At 38.2% G+C, this 12,570-nt stretch overlaps 1 protein-coding gene across 12 annotated transcripts in view; it reads left to right on the plus strand.

Annotated features, from left to right (window-relative positions):
- DLG2 (discs large MAGUK scaffold protein 2) overlaps positions 1-12,570 on the plus strand; it is a 1,892,764-nt gene that overhangs the window by 1,864,200 nt on the left and 15,994 nt on the right. The window lies entirely within an intron of this gene.

The raw sequence follows: 12,570 nt of genomic DNA on the forward strand, positions 1-12,570 counted from the left end.
ACGTCTTAGAATCGAGGAAATAGGGTATTTATCCCAAGGACAGTACAAAGTACGCAGGGTCATCCCTTAAGTTTGAGAGAAAGGAGATTTCACCAGCAACAAAGGAAAGGGTTCTGTACAGTAAGGGCAGTTAAAATGTGGAATTCCTTACCCATGGAGACTGTGATGGCAGATACAATAGATTTATTAAAAAAAAGGTTGGACATCTTTTTAGAAAGGAAAGGTATACAGGGATATACCAAATAAGTAAACATGGGAAGGATGTTGATCCAGGGAGTAATCTGATTGGCAATTCTTTGAGCCAGGAAGGAATTTATTTTTCCCCTTATGAGATATCATTGGATGATATGTCACTGGGGTTTTTTGTTTGCCTTCCTCTGGATCAATAAGGTAGTATAGATATAGAATAAAGTATCTGTTGTCTAAATTTAGAATAGGTTGATCTTGATGGACGCATGTCTTTTTTCAACCTCATCTACTGTAAGTAACATCCTCCTGTGTTATCCAAAACTCCCTGCTCCATTATTCAAAATTTCTTCCTTTCTCTTCCAAAGCGCCATCCTCATTTTTATCAAACTCCCTCCTCCATGTTCCATTTTCTGAAAAAATATATGAGAAGACTTTGAAACAGTTTTTTTTATTATTATTATTTTGACAATATATGTCAAATATTGTCTTTCAATCAGTCCCTGTCTTACAGTAGATGGGTTGAAGGAATGCTCAAAAAGTCCCCCTGCAATATCATTTGTCAGAGAATGCATAATTTGAGGCAACTGGTGGACCAAACCTCTAAATTTACACTAGCTGTGATGGAAGATTTCAATGCGATGTCATCCTGCGGAGAACATTTCACCACCTATGATGAATCCATCCTTTTAAATGGGAGGAAGGTGGTAGTACTAACATCCCTGAGATACAAAATTATCAACTTCGCATAGTCAAGTAATTTGGGATTTTTCAGAACAAAACCGTTACTCCTGGAAAAAGTATGGTTTCCCAAAATTGACTCATTAGTGGAGGAACATGTAAAGAACTGCCATTTACATCCACTGGTGTCCAAGAGTACACACCCAGAACTGGTGAAGATGACACCACTACCAAGTTATATCTTAGACAAACAAGTTATTTATTTCTATGGACCTTTAAAGAACAATCGCTTCCTTCTTGTTGTGATTGATGAATATTCATGTTACCCTGTTATTGAAGTTGTTGCATCATCTTCTAGCAGTGCAGTCATACCAGTGCTGGATAGAATACTCACCACATACGTTATACCTTCTAAAATAAAATCAGACAATGATAAATTCCATAATCATTTTAGAATCTGACATAACAAAAATCACCACACTCTATTGGCAACAGGCGAATGGCATGCCTGAACGGTTCATGCAGAACATCACAGACCAAATCAATTATGGTACCAGGACAACCTCTTCAAGAAGCACAAAATTATTTTTGAGACATTATTGTTCAGTAAAACACCCTGCCACTGGGAGTAAGCTTATATCTCGGATGTTTCAAAAAGATTCTGTGAAAACCCCTATTGCAACTGCCTTCGAACAAATTCGAAGCCGAGATAGTGGCACAAGACAAAAGGCCACAGAATATTCCGACCTCAAACGCAATGCAATTTCATCTGAATTACAATTTGGAGACTCTGTATGGGTAAAGCAACCTTAACTGAACAAACTTACTCCCTGCTTCGATTCTGAGCTTCATAGTAACCCAGAAAAAGAGATCGCTTGTGATTGCTAAAAGGCCACCAAGAACCATAGTCAGAAATTCATCTTTTTTCAAAAAGACACCTGGATTTCAGCAAATGCCAACACCCAGAACTGATCCTTTACCACTTTCTCTGGAATTGATGGGACAGCGCAAGTCTTGTTGAGTGACCAACACGCCCCAGTACCTTATTGAGCAGATCTAATTGGGTTTCATATACAAGTGCTGGTTCTGACTGTATTACTGTTTACATAATGTGATGAATAATTAAAGTGCTGGATTGAACACATTTTGTTCAAAATTAAAATATATATTTTTTAAACAGACTGTAGTGTAATGTTAAGGCTTAAAACAGTACAAGCCAATACTGTACCTTTAACACAAATGACTGAGCAAGACAATATTTGATATGGTAGCCATCTTGGAAAGAGGAGTTCTAAACTGCTATTGGTGCAGATAAATACAGCTCTATGCAGCTCCCGAGGCAAATCACTAAATGTTATGTTAAATAAATAAGTTTGTTTCATACTTAACTGTGGCTAGAAAGTGTGCTTGGAGGAAAGTAATGAATGTTTCAGTATAATCATAATACCTTCAAAACTCGCTCCTTCTTCCTATCAAACTTTCTCCTTCAAAACTCCCTCTTACTAAACTCTTTTCTCTCTCCTACAAAGCTAAAAACCGAGCAAAGAGGATGGATGGGGTTTAAAGGAGGGAGTTTAGGAGCATGGATGATTGAGTTTTGGAGAACAGAGGAGAGAATTTTGGAGGGGGGATGAGGAAGGAAGGGTGGAGTTTTGTATGACACGAACATGTTGTAAAGGCAACATTGTACATACTACAGTATATGAAATTTCCATTTAATTTACTAATAATGTGTATGGGGGAACAAATATCTTTAAATGTAAAATAAAAAAGATAGCATTTAAATTATTTTCATATCGTTGAACCCCTAAGGAAAAAAAATATATGGCTATATACAGTATTATAATAAAGTTAGAAAAAAAATAGAAAAGAAAAAAACAGGGAACCTTATTCAGTAAATACTCTATTCCAAAATGTGCCCATTATTACTTTACAAAAAGGCATGTAATGTGTAGTTTAAATACCTACCTGTCTTTTTTTATTCCACTTTGACAAAGGGTGGCTGATTAAATTATCATCCACGCTTTTAAATCTGCAATGTTTTCTAATTAACTTTTCCCACTACATTCGGTTGTAACAAAATCCAATATGTTAAACCACAAGGATAGCAAGACACATACGCATGCTGACCTCAGTGAATGAGATAACACCAGATGATTTTATTATTTTCAAGATGATCTCATCCCCACAATTAAATATATTTCAGAAAATATCATCAATGACAGCAGGCAGACAAAGGACATAACATTATATGAATGCAGCCATTTAAGAGTGTTGTTTGAAAGGAAAACAAAATGTATCTGAAATTGTTTATTAAGAAATTCTGTATGGGTGAGCTAATTACAGTGCTAAAGCTCTTGATTGTAGGGGTAGCCATGAGCTCCTCCCACGCCATCAATTTAAACCTGTCTCTCCTTAATTACAGCTCATTTTGTTGTTAATAGTAGACATTCTTGGTTCACCTCCATTGCTGACATCCCTCTATCTCTCCAAATTCCTCCTCCCATCCTCTCTCCTCTTTCCGTTTTCATGATGCTTTACTGCATTCACATTCCTATTCATCTCTAACCATGAGTTGTTGATTTGCATTGGTTGGCATAAGTCTCCCGAACTTAACAAGAAGCACTCACCTTACCTTATCTTCCTCTCAGCACAGCTTTGGCCTCCTTCTCCACTTTCCCAGCCCTAGCAGATTAGTATTACAGTAGAAATAACTCGTCTCCCCCACTTCCTTAGCTATAGCCATTTAAAAAAAATAAAAACTCAATTTCCCCACTACTCCAGCATAACCTTTACTTTACTGTATATTTAAAAAAAATTACTTATAGTGCAACAGATATACTGGACACCTAACAAGCTCCTATTGAACCCCCAAAATAACCACAACATATATATAAGCATATGAGTGTCACAGAGGAGTGCTACTGAGCATGGCAATATATATTTTAAATCAGAGACAGAACATAAAACACAGACAGAGCTCCATGCACGTCCAGTGAAACTCATACACGGTACAGTGCCTAAATATATATGTTCTATTAAATAAAATGGTCTTTTAGTTTAACATTTTGGCCAAATTGTTGTAAGCCCCTGAGCCACTGCACGGCAGACCACATTCTTCAGGGGTCCCTAACACTAATATAAATTCTTAATAACCTGTGCAATACCAGGAAGAATGATTTATAATAAATCTGTCAATATTAGTTGCAAAGTTCTAAGTCTGATTGAAGCTTTTATTAACCTGTACATTACCAGGAAAAGCACTCTGTATTAGATTTGTCACAATCATACTGCAAGCAAGCAAGTTTTGGTTTCTCCAAAAATACTGGACACAATGGTAAAAGATGTGACCCCCCCCCTCCCAATACATATAAAATATACACCCCCCCCCCCAAAAAAACATATTTTTACAAAAATACACCCCCCCCCACCCAACACATAAAAAAATACACCCCCCAATACATATAAAAAAATATATACCCCCCCAATAAATATTAAAAAATACACCCACCCCCCAATACATATAAAAATACATCCAAATACATATAAAAATACATCCACCCCCCAATACACAGTGGTTGACAAATCACCAAAAAATCTACTCGCCACACAAAAAAATCTACTCGCCACCTAGTACCAAACGTGTGCTGCTTGGGCCAATATTTACTCGCCCGGGGGTTAAATCCACTCGCCCGGGGTGAGCAAATGTATAGGTTTGTCGAACACTGCCAATACATATAAAATTCCGATTTACCTTGGGGATGATCTCAGGTAAGTTTTCTCTATTGTGCAGAAAGGCAAAATATATACGACTCACTACTTTTCCCATGTTGGCTTAGCTCTGTATTAACATTAATGTGTTAAGTTCAACTATGGATTTCATCCTCACAAATTGATTTTATTCTGAATTGTTTGAACAGTAAAATATGAAAGTACAATACCTGTTACAGAAACATTTTTCCTGTCTCCAAATACTATCTCATATCCAATAATCTGCAGGTATCTTTGGCTGGGTATCCAACCACCGGTAGCAACAATATTTCCTTCCAGGAATTGCCTTGATACCAGATTTAACGGTTTGCACTAATTGATTCACAGATGAGTTGAATGCCCTTGAGTTAGAAGCAGAACATTACATATGAATGTGTCTACCTCTAAGGTATGCTGTTGGGGGAGAGCTACTGTACACCACATCTTTCTCTGTTGTAGAAGCCCTGCTATTGAGTCTCCTTCAATGAAGGTCTTGCTACACTGTACTTCTGCCTAAAGGTGAACCCCCGGTGGTTGCGGGGGGGGGGGGGGACAGACAATGAGGGAGAAGCCTGCAGCTGGGGGAGAGCCGGGGCTGGGGGCAACTGCTCTGACCGCTTGCCGCCCCCCACTCCCCCTCCCCCCCCCCCCGCAGCTACCCTACGTTCAGAGAGAGGTAATCTCGGACACATACATGTCCAGTATTGCCTTTCATTTTATACTGGATGCAGGGGCAAAACAGGACACCTGGCAACCCTAACTACTTGCTAGGCCTTGGAGTGTTTACTCACAATCTCTCCCATTTCTTTTCATCCAGGATTTGCACTGTCTCCAGGGTAGGACTAGCAAATGTGAAACCTGGGGAAATCCCCAGTGTGCCCACAATGCTAGTGGGCCACCCGGCAAGCATAGTCAGCATAGTCAGGTGGAAGAGACATGACAGTTGTCCTTGGACCGGCAGAAAGCCAGTCTAACACTGAGTTCCTCTCTCCCTGTGTGATAGTGTAAAGTCTAGCACTATTGCTGTCAGACAGTCATCTCCTCCTCCTTGGCATTGCACTCTACTATGGCTAAATCTATTTCAAGCTCTTCTTCAGACTCCAATGAATGTACTTCCCACTGATTCCACAGCCAAATAATTCTAACTTCCAGTCCTTTTACACCAATCAAAGAATAAGCTTATTTTGGAATTTAACAAATGAGACATCTCTCACTCTATTTCCGCAAAGAAAGATAAATTATTTCATCTGATTTTTCCTCCTCATACATCACAGTCTCCTGTCTAACCCCCATATACAGAAATTCATGCAAATCAATCCTCCAGTGAAATCTGAGAGATTCACAAATGTCTGCCATGTCACCTCTCCAATTATTAAGGACGCTTGTCTCTTAAGTCTTTCCGCAATACCAGCTTCAAATTCCTTCAGCTTCATCATCAAATCCTTATTTGCCCCATTCAGGTACTATACCATCTTCTTCAGTACGTGTCCTTATCCCTTCCCACCTATTCCTAGTCATATACGTAGATACAGAATGTAAAGCAAAAGCCAGGACATCGGTCATGTTTCCTTCCTCATTTCTTCTTTAGATCAAATTGAGTTAGGATTGCCGAATCTGCGGATTGCATTCTATAAATCCGTCCATGGATTGTATCCAATGGCAGTTTTTGATCCGTGCGGATTAAAACCGACCAAATCCGTTTCCGGATGTTACACTGCGAAACAGATTTTGAGGGGGAAATTAGAGAAAGTCCGGGAAATGGATGTGGGTGGATTCACCCATCTCCAGTCATCACACCTGCAATGCTTCATATGCAACCGTCTCAGATATCTTTAAAACTCAAGATGTCTACCAACGTTGATTAATTCTTTCTAGAACTGATCATCTGTCAAAAAGGCTCATTAGCTATTGTCCGACCTACAGTATGATGAATGTTGTCCTCCCAAGACTTTCGACTGCACATACGACTTGTGTAACCAAGGTTTATACATTTTCTGTTGTATTGCTCATTAATCATCTTAACCTTGATATACACTCGAGTTTGATGATAATTTAACTTGTCATTGTGTCATTTTTGCCACCTGCTGTTTGTAGTCAAATATCTTGTGTGCAATATGTACTGTACACTTGGTTTCTTATGAAACAATTTGTTTTGTGATACATTAATATTTGAGATCAAAGCACAGAAAGTACTAACATGCATCTCCTTGTAAAATTATAACAGTAGCAATGCCACATTTATTAATATACGGTATGTCTCTCCTGTGATCTTTAAAGGAATGTTTCATTTTTATTGTAGTAAAAAAATAGGTCATGATGGAGCTTTTTCAATTAACTGCAAAATATTTTATTAAATGGTTACATATTTCTCAAGGGGACAAAAATAGGTTCATAAAAATGATCGGACTGGCTTTATTATCTGCAATGACACCACAGAGAATGAGAAAAAAATCCATTTTAAACAGCCACATTACAATTTTTTTTTAAGTTGTATTTTATCATCAACAATGCAGATAGGTAATTAGCAAGAAAAGTATAAATATTAACCAGAGGGTATGTATGATAAAGGTTACATTATAAAGTATTTGTATAACAAAAGCTCTTTGAATATGGACTTCTGCAAAATTGGGCCTACAATGAAACACCAGAACTAGATTGGCTATCCCTTGAGTCCAGGCGCAAGGTACATTTTTCCTGTCTTACCATTAAAATACTTTATGGGCAAACTACCCGCCTATCTGAACAAGCTCCTCACCCCTACCACATGAAGCACTTATTAAAGAATCCATCCGCTCCTCCTTCTGTTACCATGCACCCCACATCTGGAACAACCTACCAGAGACTCTCAAAGCCACCTCCAATCTAAGTTCTTTCAAGAATTCAGCTGTATCCCATTTTGATCTTGTCTGTAACCGTTACATTCGCCCATAATCATATTATCTCTAACTGTCCATGAAATGTCTGGAAATATCATGTATAAACTCTGTTCATATAACGTAACCGTATGTTGTCAACATAACTCTGTGCCCAAGACATATTTGAAGGTAACTCTCAATGTATTATTTCCTAGTAAAACATTGTATAATAAATAAATAAACTGCTTTACTGCCAAGCAATTTTGTAAGACTGTATAGTTAACTACAGTAAGCGCCTTTGAATAGAGTTCTGTACATTTTCTCTAGTGGAAAAGTAAACCATAAATACAGTGCAAATACTCAATACTGGAATTGGCTAACGGCTAGTAAATAAGTCTGGAAGAAGGGCGTTGCTCATTATTCTTTTTTTTTATTAAGTATTTTTATTAGTGTTTATAGATACATTTCATTGCAATATATTGTATCCAAGAGGAACATCATATAATATAACACAGCATCGTCACACATATTTTTCTCCTGCTTCCTTCTAGAGCGTCTGTTTGGACATCCTCAAAACTTAACCTTTATTAATTTGTATATTAGGATATTTTTCCACATTTGATCTCATCTAGTCGGCTTAATATCATATATTGCAGTATATATTTTCTATACCCATTTTTTTCCAAACCTCAAACCAGTCTTGATCTAATAGATCTCGACCATTTAACCTATAACCATATTCCATAACCATCCTGTGATTCCTGTTGGTTCGATTGATTACCTTATTTGTATTAGACTAGACTCTTGGTTTTTGGTCTGATATTGGGTGTTCCCTTAATTTCCTAATTCCTTTGTCTAGAATCCCACCTATTCCAGTCCTTTCTCTTCTCTCGGGTGACAACGAAATGTGTCCTGTTCTAGCCGGGGGGATGAGTTTATGCTCATTATTCTTTTAAGAAAGTTATTTGGCAGTATCCCACCACTAGTGTTTCACAGAGCCTGAGAGGGGGACAAGATGCAGAGATCATGATTATTTCAATCAGCTTGCAACTCCTAGAAAGAGGCAAGAATAAGTAATTTAGGCCATATTTCACTAACCAATAGTAAAATAGTAAATCCTTTGCATGGGCTGTAAGGAACGTTATGGCTTAAACTATTTGTTACATTAGAACTTAATGCTTTGCCAAGGATCAGAAAGGAACTTTAGTGTCATCTACAGTAAGTGTGATTGATGCTTTTAGTTCTGAAAAGTAGACAACTTTTACCAGGTACTATACCAATTCTTTGTGAAATATATGGCACAATAATTAATATTCATGTAAGAAACATTTGCAATAACTTATTCCAGTCAAGTTTATGACCTCTGCCCAAAACGTGGAAATGGCTGTGAGCAAATGATTAAATGTCTCCTTGTAGAAGTGATAATAATATTCCCTGCTCCAAGTAAAAATGTTTATAGGGTGGAGAAAATATTGTCACATACTTACAACAACATGGGGGCCTATGCAGAGAGCAGCGCTATTTCGAAATTCGCCATTTTTTGGAGAAAATCGCGCAGAAAGCAGCAGAAAATGGCGAGTTCCGAAAAACGCGCCAATTTTTCTTTTCTATTTGTAAAACTCGCCTCGCGGCTGGCGAGAACCTCAATCTCGCCAGTTTTAAAAATATCCGTATGCAGAGAGGCGCGAACGGCATCTAGCAGCTGTTCGCGCCAATAAAATGGCGCGATTGTCTCCTTTTTGCCTCGCCAGAAAAAACTGGCAAGAAGCTGCCGCTCGCGGCCATTGCAAAGGGAAAAAAAAGGCGCGAATTTGTATTTACACGTTTCTGAAGCGCGCATCTCGCCAATTTAAACTCGCCACACGCATCCATGTTAAACATAGCAGAATTCGCACTTTTCTGCATATGGAGAATAAAACTCTCCAAAAAAGCTACTTTTTAATAAATTCGCCAATTTTAAAATTCGCTGCTCTCTGCATAGGCCCCATAATGTCAATACAAGGACATCCCTAATGTTGCACTATTTTTCTCTCCTCAAGCAATGGATTTAAATCTATATAATTGTAGAGATAAGTATATACTTGTAGAGGCTGTAATAGAGGGTCATATCTGGTTTTGCATATTATTTTCATCTACAATTCATATTTCAATTCAATTCAACTATTTACAATTCATTCTCTGCATGTTGAATAGATATGTTGGTCATTTCCTTCTGTGTATGTTAGCAGGAGGTTGCTTTCCAGTATGTGATAAGTTAAACTTATTAGACAGCCCACAAGTGATCCTAATTAAGTGAGCTCATCTGCTTTAAAAAGTAGAAGAGGAAATGACTCTAGGGCAGCAGTCTCTCTCAGACACTGAGAGAGGACAGAGGAGAGCTGACAGACAGACAGACAGAAAGACCGACCCAGGCTGCTCAGACTTATGCGGTCCCGAATGGAATAAAGCTCCCAGGAAGGAGGCAGGTGATATTACCAGATATTGTTTGTCTGGTCTAGCTTAGCTAACCAGCTGGGTAGATTTGCTTAACCTAGTTTAGTTAGCTTCCCTAACGGGATAAGGCTTTTGTTTATATTTTTGTTTTACTTAAAGGGACAGAGCACCCATTTTGTTATGTTTATGGACAAATAATAAAACCACCAGCATATTATTTCACTAGAAGAACTGTGTTGCCTCCTCACTAACCACGGTCATCTTTCCACAGTATGTATGTATGTCTTTATTTATATAGCGCCATTAATGTACATAGCGCTTCACAGTAGTAATACACGTGACAATCATATACATAACAAATAATACAAATAACAGATCGTGGGAATAAATGCTTCAGATTTAAAAATATACATTTAGGAAGAGGAGTCCTTGCTCCAAAGAGCTTACAATCTAATTGGTAGGTAGGATGTACAGAGACAGTAGGAGGGTGTTCTGTTAAGTGCATCTGCAAGGGGCCAATATTTATGTATCTGGTGTATAGTATTCTCCACAGAGCTACTCAGAAGCTTCGTTAAGCAGGTGTGTTTTAAGGTGAGTCTTAAAGGTTCATAAACCTTTCTCTAGAAAAAGCTAATGTCGATGTGGTATTTTAAGAGTAAAATTACCATGGATTCATTTGTATAAATTTATAGCTCAAAAGAGGCCTATTTTATTGAAAATAATACATCTACATGGATTTTTAAAACATGTCAGTAGAAATAGTCTGGGAAAAAAACTATACTAGGATGTGCTTTCATTTTAACAATAAATACACTGTTACCATTAGTGGTCCAAGGGGTAGATATACCGAGGTCCATTAAAATCTGGGCTAGGAACGTGACGTTACCTAAATTGTTTCCCTCGGTTTGATGGGTATCCACAAAGCTAAATAGATGCAAAAACAACAGCCGCTAGTGATGTCATTACCACAAGCTTAACACCACGTGAAGTTAGCACTGCCTTGCATTAACTTCAAAGAACATGGTGTTAAACCTGTCTCACCCAAAGGTGGCGTTACACCCATGCAGACCCTGTGAATAGGTGTTTAACTAAAGTAATAAAAGAGAAGACAGGAGAACCCTGTAAATAATATGTGAGGTATGTTTTAACTAACTGTGGTTACACTTATCCAGACCCTGTAAAAGACCTACTGTATTTCAGGGTCTGGATAGGAGGAACACCACCTTTAGCTGTGACCTAAGTAACGTCTTGTTAAATACCTACGTAACTACTGTATAGTTACACACTGTAGTTGCATAGTTACATAGTAGTTGAAGTTGAAAAAAGACATAAGTCCATCAAGTTCAACCTACGCTAAATTTAGACGGCAGGTACTTTATCCTATATTTGTACTTACAGTATGCCTTATCGCGAAGGTGGTGCTATCGCATGGAAAGCCCCATTGAAGTCAACAGGACTTCTGTGCAATAGCACCAGATTGACGCTATCGCACTTTATAGAATAAGGGCCTACGTGCTTATAATTTACGTATTTTCCTTGGTGTGCAATACAGCTTCTCTGCTTTACTTTTGAGACCATTAGACTATTCATTCATACATGATTCCACACAACACATGGTTTTATTCAAACATGCTTCCACACAACGAGAACAGACAAATTGGTGATAACAATAGCCCAACACACCTACAGCCAACCTGTTACAAATATATCACAGCCTAAATCAGAACTCCTTGGCATTGGCAGAAACACAGAGCTCCATGCTGAAGGGACCAGAAATGCATTTAGGGCAGTGCATTTCTGGCTGTTTAAGCAGTATGGACCATATTTACTAAGCAGTGCTATGCCATAAGACAGGGGAGCGTACATTTTTGCTGCTGGGCCCCCCTGTCTTGCTTGCGGTGAGGTCACATGCAGCAACGTAGGGTTCGTGACGACGAATTACGGAAGCTGCAGTTGCATATATCCACGAGGATACCGCTTGGAGTATTGATCCGGCTTTTCTATTTACATCACGTAAGCTGGATATCTCCTGTTCCCTTTTTCCATCTGGGACTTTGGCAAGAGGGTTCAGTTAATTGGGGCCCTATCCTCTGGGGTTTTGCGAACTATTGAGATCACTGAGATCCATTTTTATTTTATATGTGTTGTAAATGGTCCAAGTTTACATAAAAATTGCATTTTATTTGCCTAATTTTGTCTTTGTTTCTTCTCCTATGCGCCCCTTTATGTTTGTTTACAATGAGATAGGCACATTAAAGATACATTTTGTTGGACTCCCTATCATTATGGGGGAGATTTCTACGCAGTATTGCATCTTGATTTGGCGTTAACTGCCATATAGATCAATAGCAGTTAACGTGTTATTGAAGTAGGATACCCCACATCGGCTCATAGGGAACCCCAGCTTTCCATGCTAACAACATGGCTTATTTTAATTTAAAACATGCTATAAAACAATAGCATAAGCCATAATACACAACTAGTAATTGTTCAAAACTGCAAATAGCTGGCTAATATTGACTCCTTTTTTTTTTTACATAGGGGAATTTGTGCTAAACCTCTGCAACATCATTACCAGTATTAACTTTTCTGATTGATCAACCGTGTATTAGGTTTGTAGTTTATGTGAAATGTAACATAATTCAGTCACATATGAGTCTTCAGG

This window comes from Ascaphus truei, chromosome 3, assembly GCF_040206685.1.
Source record: "Ascaphus truei isolate aAscTru1 chromosome 3, aAscTru1.hap1, whole genome shotgun sequence".
Classification (NCBI taxonomy): Eukaryota; Metazoa; Chordata; class Amphibia; order Anura; family Ascaphidae; genus Ascaphus; species Ascaphus truei.